Source organism: Cibotium barometz, chromosome 2, assembly GCF_041138505.1.
Source record: "Cibotium barometz isolate CiBa-2024 chromosome 2, ASM4113850v1, whole genome shotgun sequence".
Lineage (NCBI taxonomy): Eukaryota > Viridiplantae > Streptophyta > Polypodiopsida > Cyatheales > Cibotiaceae > Cibotium > Cibotium barometz.
Genome location: NC_141047.1, coordinates 20,673,920 through 20,681,689, shown reverse-complemented (window position 1 = coordinate 20,681,689; position 7,770 = coordinate 20,673,920).

Below are 7,770 nucleotides of genomic sequence, written 5' to 3'. Positions count from 1 at the left end.
ACTCCTCGTGCTACACAGAGAACCAAGACTGTTTTGAGGACACCACCCAACACAATGATCTAGGTGTATGTAAGTCTACTTGGGTTAGATACCCTATTGATAGGTTGAAATATGATGGATATACAACCCATCACTCTGCTTACATGGTTACATCAATACAAGAGATAGAGCTCACTCGTTTTGAGCATCAGTTTGGAAACGAGAAATGGGAAGATTCTATGGATGAGGAGAGGTTACAATGTGACATGGAATTAGTGCATTTGCTTAAGGATACAAGGTTAAGCATAACTGAGATGGATCTGTGAAAAAATATAAGGTAATATTGGTTTTCAAGGGTTATGTGCAAACATATGGCATTAACTAGGAGGAACCAATTAATATAGAAAAAGTTAAAAAAAATTTCAAATACAATTGGCGAGAAGTAGGTTCTCACTCACTCACTCACACTATAGTATATTCTGATAGAGTAATGTACAATAGTTCTCTTGTAATCTTATCTTAGAGATAATAGCGCAATCCTGTTGTATCTTTAACTACATAATCTTCTTTCACTACATCTGCATAGTCTTCTTCAATAGTAGTGTGTGCGTGTGTGTGTGTGTGTGGGACCACACTGGACCCTCTATATTGGGCATCTATGTTGAGATATCAAACCCAACTACCAATGGATGGCAGGATCTGTGACAACCATATTTTGATTACTAGAGTACAGATGTGTGACAGCCATATTTGGATTACTAGAGTATGGCATAGTTATAGCACCATCTCATATAGTCGGGTTCACATAATAGACCGACCATTATATGTTATAGTAGGAGAGTACTTTCCCTAATAGTATATAGTACTCTTATAGTGGGAGAGTACTTTCCCTGAAAGTATGTAGTACTCTTATCTCTTTCTAGTGTATGGTTGTAGAGAAGAGAAGAAGGCAGAAGAAAATTTAGCCATCTATCTCTCGTGTCATGCTTTCTCTTGTGTGTATGTGTTTGCTTTGCAAGGAACTCAAGATCTTCCTCTTCCCCGCATTCTCTTTATGGTATCAGAGCTCCGCTTACGTATTTCGGTGCGATTCGGACACATTTTGGCTCTCGTTTGTCTTTGTAAGGTTTTTGCACACGCACTTTGTGAAGTGCCAATTTTGACTGTGTATGCCCAATTTCTAGTTCAATGCAAAGTTGGAGCAAAAATTTGGTTGAAGGACAGACTGTGCAGAGAATCTAAGTGTTGCAAGTATTAGTGGATGTATATTTATGTGACTAGTTCACATACAGTGGCATTATAACAAGTTTACAGTACCGTTGTTAAAGGTTACAGATTTGCTGCAAGTGTGGAAGGTTTTTTGTAAGTACTGTTTGCTAAGTTGCTGCAAGTAAAGATGTCTGACAGTCTATCACAGATTATGAGTAAGAAGCTAGACAATAATAACTTCCAGACATGAGAGTTCAAGATGACCAATTTCCTTATTATGGGAAAAGGATATTGGGAGTTCATCACAAGTGATGGAAAAGGAGCAAAGTCCGTATATCTGTGTAAGGATTGGAAGATATTTGGTATACAGATCTTGGTCCCTCTAACCACATGATGAGTCATGGTGAGTGGTTTAGATACTTGCATATAATTCTACTAAGATCATAATTTAGATGTGGTGGTGGTGGCAAACCTAAGATCATAATTTAGATGTATAGTGGTGGTGGCAAACCTAATAGCTTTTGTAAGGTCTTTTGGTGTTTGAAAATTTGGAGCCATCCCTTTAGAAAGTTATCATTGGCTTTAAATATAATTCCTTTAGTGATGATTCTCTTGAAAATATCCATATAATGTTTGTTTGTATCTATATATATTAATTTTATTCTCTATCTTTTGATAACAACCCTTATTAAAGTAATCCAAGTCATTATACTTTTGTGTTCCCATTCATATTTTGCTAAGTATATTTATATATTTCGAATTATTTTATCTTAAAGGTTCATCAATTTGGTATGCTGATATGAGAAATCTATAAACTTAAAATTTTCTTCATTGAGGTTGAAGACCCCAAGAGTCTTTTATAGTCCTACTAGTAAAGACCTCCACAAATAATGGCTTTTACTCTTCCAAAACTCTCTTCAAGATTATGAAGTATAAATTGTATTGTTTTATTTACAAAATCTAATATAAATTTACCAACTACTAAGACCAAAATCTTATATACATTGAACAACTAGTGAGGCTTCATTGATTTGCAAAATCTAATATACACCAACTATACATTTACGAATCTAATGTACGACAAGTTGATGATATTTTGACTTAATGTTGAAATCTTTTCTTTTGAAACAATCAATTTCTCTTTGTAAGATTCCTCCTCAGCCTGAATAATGAATAAGCTTTACTTCAATCCCCTGTAATCATTCCCTATTTCTGAATCAAGAAAATATTATTTTTCCTTGTTTTTGCCTAGTGAGATAAAAATTTCTAGAGAGTGGTAATTCAATATTGAGATATTTTTGGATATATAAATTCTACAAATATCAAAAATATGTTTCCCTGAAATAGAAAATCAAAATGAATTTTCCAAGGTGCATTAGGAATCAATTAAAAATTATTTAAAAGACCTTAGCCTAAGGGTCAAGATTTTCTAAAATTTTTGGATTATGGTCCAATTAAGGTTCCTATGGACCAATAAGATTAATCCAAGTGTTGGGATGAGATAAATCCAATGAATAAAAGAAAATACCCAAAAATGAGTAAATGCCAACATAAGATGAAGAGTTGACTGAGTACAAGATTTATTAGTTAAGAATTATGAAATATTACTTAAAATTTTAGATATTTTGGAGTAATCATACAATTTTAGACATCTATGTGAATGAGATCAAGGACTCCTCTTGCTCTACTTGTGCTTCTCAAAAATGGTGCTATATGGACTACTTGCTGCCAATGCAACATGCTTCACATACTTTATCAACTTTTGCAGCGATGGTATGCCCAAAACCATACCTTTTGACACATGCTATTGAAATTCTTGTGACCATACCTTTATGCCATAATTTTGATGGAGGTAAGTGTTGAAATTACAGCAATGTGATGAGCTATGGTGGATCAAATACTAGAATCAACATCATTAACAAGTGATTAGTAAATAATTAAGATGTGATTAGTGAGTAATTAACAAATAGCTTAATGTAGGCATGGATAATAAAAAACCAGCAAATTCTCATTAGGCCAATGCCTCAATTTATAGAGTTTACATCCAAGCATCTAATCCCACTGATTTCTCCTTGATTCACTCCACCTCTTTTGCTTGATTCTCTCCACCTCTTCACTTTTCCCAGAATATCTCCCAGAATATCTCCACACTTCCTAAATCTTCTCATGCTACCCTTTATTCTATAACACATAACACCTGCCCATTAATGGGTTGCTTTACCAAGTCTTGGCTGTAGATAGGGAGGTGGTGGTTGACCAAATTGGCTCTTGATGACCTTGGCTAGTAACCCATTAAGGTCAAGGATTAGAGCCCATCTTTCATCCTCTAAGTGCTTGGGCACCCATATTGGGTTGGGCAAAGGGTGCCAATAAAGGATAATTACCTCCCTAGATGGGTGCATATATTGCAAATAAGCATCAATTCTACGATGCAGGCGCACAATTAAATGATCAATCTGCCTTTTGAATTGAAGACGTTGTCTTTGGATGTGCCTAGCCTTCCCGATTCGCCATTTTTAGCATCTAAGTACTTGGTTTACAAAGGACAGGACCAACAATTGTAGATGTCTAACCCTGTACAAGAAAGTTACTTATTCAACAAATAAAAAAGGACATAAGCTAAAAACAAAGAGTAACTGAATGCTGTGATGGACAAGACGTGATTGATAAGAACAGTTTTATGCCAAGAATATGAGATGAAAATATTTTCCATTATAAATATCGCACGCATTACATCATTGCACAGTTCAAGGCACAGCGAGATACATTTAGCAAAACAAGGCATAAGAGACAAATTAATTAGATTAGGGCACAAGAGCAAGGCTACACAAAACAAGGCATAATAGAGTTAGGTTCATCACAATTTTTTGCATGCATGGGAGCGAGTGGCTTTCTGTGCACCTGCAACCCCCCTTCTTATTAGCACTGTCCTTTGGCACCTCTGTATCTTCTTCATAAGGTTGCTTCACATTTTCATACACAAATGCTCCAGCCGTAGGGACTTTCATCTTCAACATAATCCTTTTTACAAGCCCTGCCAGAGAGGGTTGTTATCACCAACATCGTCAACTGGATGTTCACCCCCACTCCCAATAGTGAGGAGTCCCTTCATTGTCTTCACACCAAATTCTTTAACAGTAGAAACTATTGTGTTGAAGTTAAAAATATCAAATTGATCTTCAGACTCATGTCCGCCCATCCCCGTTGTTTCAACTTCAACATGCAGAGGCTGGTTAAGAACTTCTTTCGCTATATATACACCAGAGGTATCCTTTTGGTGGGGTACTAGGAAAAACTCATCACCTTCCATTGTAGCATCATAAGCTCCACATTATGCTTCAGCATCATGACCTCCACCTTCATTCAGAACATCCCCCCCTTCTCAACATCTGGCATGCCCTCCACTTCCTCTCTCTCCATCACGCCCTCACTTTCCTTATTCTCAGTTTGCATTTCATTGGAATTTTGGCTTATGTAGTCCTCCTTTTTGCCATGCTTGCCATCTTGGAAATAGTCTTCTGCAATGCTCTATTTCAACATACTTGTCCATGGATATGTGGCCTCGGGCACTTGCCATCTTGGAAATAGTCTTCTGCAATGCTCTGTTGTTTCGACATACTTGTCCATGGATATGTGGCCTCGGGCACGATTTTAGCCGCAGACAGATGCTAGTCAGCATCTGCTGAGATGCTGACCAGCATCTGGCTGCGGCTAAAATAATGATGTTTGTTGACTAGCAGTCCTTTTAGCATTACTAGCATCCAAATATGCTAACTTGTACACTAGTGTGATACTCGTATGCTGCCTCACACCTCTGTATGATAACTAGCACTTGTGTGTGCTTACTAATTAAATAACAATGCTAGTTATGCACACAAGAGTACCTATAATGCTAAAAGGATTGCTAGTCAACAAACATCATTATTTTAGCCGCAGACAGATGCTGGTCAGCATTTGCTCTGACCAACATCTGTCTGCGGCTAAAATAATGATGTTTGTTGACTAGCAGTCCTTTTAGCATTATAGGTACTCTTGTGTGCATAACTAGCATTGTTATTTAATTAGTAAGCACACAAGATGCTGACCAGCATCTGTCTGCGGCTAAAATAATGATGTTTGTTGACTAGCAGTCCTTTTAGCATTATAGGTACTCTTGTGTGCATAACTAGCATTGTTATTTAATTAGTAAGCACACACAAGTGCTAGTTATCATACAGAGGTGTGAGGCAGCATACGAGTATCACACTAGTGTACAAGTTAACATATTTGGATGCTAGTTAGCATAGATAGCATACAAGAGTAATAACCATTCGTATAAGATGTCTAGTAAGCATAAGAGATTGCTAGATAGCATAGAAGGGTAAGCATACTAGAGTGGTTGTTAGCATACAAGATAGATAGTTAGCCTATAACAATGTTACTTAGCATTCTAGATATGCTAGTTTGCAATTTGGATATGTTAATTAACACACAAGAGTGCTTTTTAGTGTACAAGATAATTAGTTAGCATATTATAGTGTTAGTCAGCACTCTGGATATGCTAATTAGCATACTAGATATGCTAGCTAGCAAACAAGATATGCTCGTGCATACTAGATATGCTAGTTTGCAATCTGGATATGTTAATTTATATACAAGAGTGCTTTTTAGTGTATAAGATAATTAGTTAGCATATTATAGTGTTAGTCAGCACTCTGGATATGCTAATTAGCATACTAGATATGCTAGTCAGCACTCTGGATATGCTCGTGCATACTAGATATGCTAGTTAGCATTCTTGATATGCTAGCCAACTTTGTTATATGCAACTATAACAATCTAGTTTGCTAAATTTTATATGCTAACAAGCATATATGGTATGCTAACTAGTATATATAGTATGCTAGTTATCATACTAGATATGCTAGTTATCATACTAGACATGCTAGCTAGCATACTAGACATGCTAGTTAAGCATACTAGATACGCTAGCCATCATACTAGATATGCTTGTAAGCTTACTAGATATGCTAGCTAGTATACTAGATATGCTAGTAAGCATACTAGATATGTTAGCTAGCATACTAGATATGCTTGTTAACATAGAAAATTTAGCAAACTAGATTGTCAGTTGGCATATAACAAAGCTAGCTAGCATATCAAGTATGCTAACTAGCATATCTACTAGTATGCTTATGAGCATATCTTGTTTGCTAACTAGCATATCTAGTATGCTAATTAGCATATCCAGAGTGCTGACTAGCACTATAATATGCATACCAGATATGCTAGTTAGCATACTAGATATGCTAGCTAGCATAGAAAATTTAGCATACTAGATTGCTAATTGGCATATAACAAAGCTAGTTAGCATGTTGAAGTGCTAGTCAGTGTACTAGATATGCGAGTTAGCATAATAGATATGCTAATTAGGATATTAGATGTGCTAATTATCATACTAACAGTGCTCAGTAACATATATAATTATGCTGATTCACATTGTTAGCACACAAGAAACCTGCTTCATTAGCATATCTTTACATGCTACTCTAGTAACACTTACCTAAGTTTGGTGTGATTGGATCCCTTTGTCCGACAACCTTACACAACCAATTAGAGAGTATCATTTGCCCACATGCTTTAGCCTTACATCCATGCCCTAGCCAGCATGCACTTGAAAAGCATAGCAAGTGATACCTCTGCTTACAAGGCAACATGACCATGGCAACAAGTTGTTCAACTTCAAGAGACAAGCCACAACCAACACATTGGTTGCGGTCTGACCCTTCTACTAAATCTGCCATGGTTTCTTTCTATACCGTGCCTTCTCCTACATGTTGTGTAATTGTGGCGATAGCCAAATTATATAAGAAGGTGGCAATTCTTGGATCTAGCTCTCCATATGCAACACTAGCTGTAATTGATGTTCACATGCTTGAACTTCAGATTGCTTCACCTCCACTTCAATCTACAGTATAGAAGAAGACAAAATCAAGTTAGCTAAATACATTAGCTATACATAGTTTAAACATAAGGTGTTGCTATCATGCTAGCTAGAAGTTACCTGAATCATGGTTACGTTGAGATCCTTCTCGAGGCGCATGTCTTCTTCAACAAGTGTGATGAGTTGTTTGGCGATAGAGGGGTGTGGCTTTAGCATCTGTTGCCATCATGGTAGGTGTATGATTAGATGTGACAAAATCTTTGTGAAGATCCCACTGCCCCCTCCGCGCACCGGATTTTTGGTTGCTAGTAGCGGAAGTAGCTTCTTCTTGCGCGGGGCAGGGTTTCCCACTCGGGGCCTCGCCCTCGAATGTCCGGACACAAGACTAATCTGGTGGTCATTCCGAAACCAAAACTGGGAAAATTTCCCTTGCCCGAAAAACGGGGACGATTCCACCTTTTTGATTTCCTTAACGAATTTTCTAACGGGGTCAAGAGATTAAACTAACCTTCACTTGATTAAACCAGATAGAAGGAAAACTATTACAGACTTATTAACTTGAAGAAATCAACGCTTTTTTCCTAACTGGGTCAAGAGATTAAACTAACCTTCACTTGATTAAACCAGATAGAAGGAAAACTATTACAGGCATAGCCATT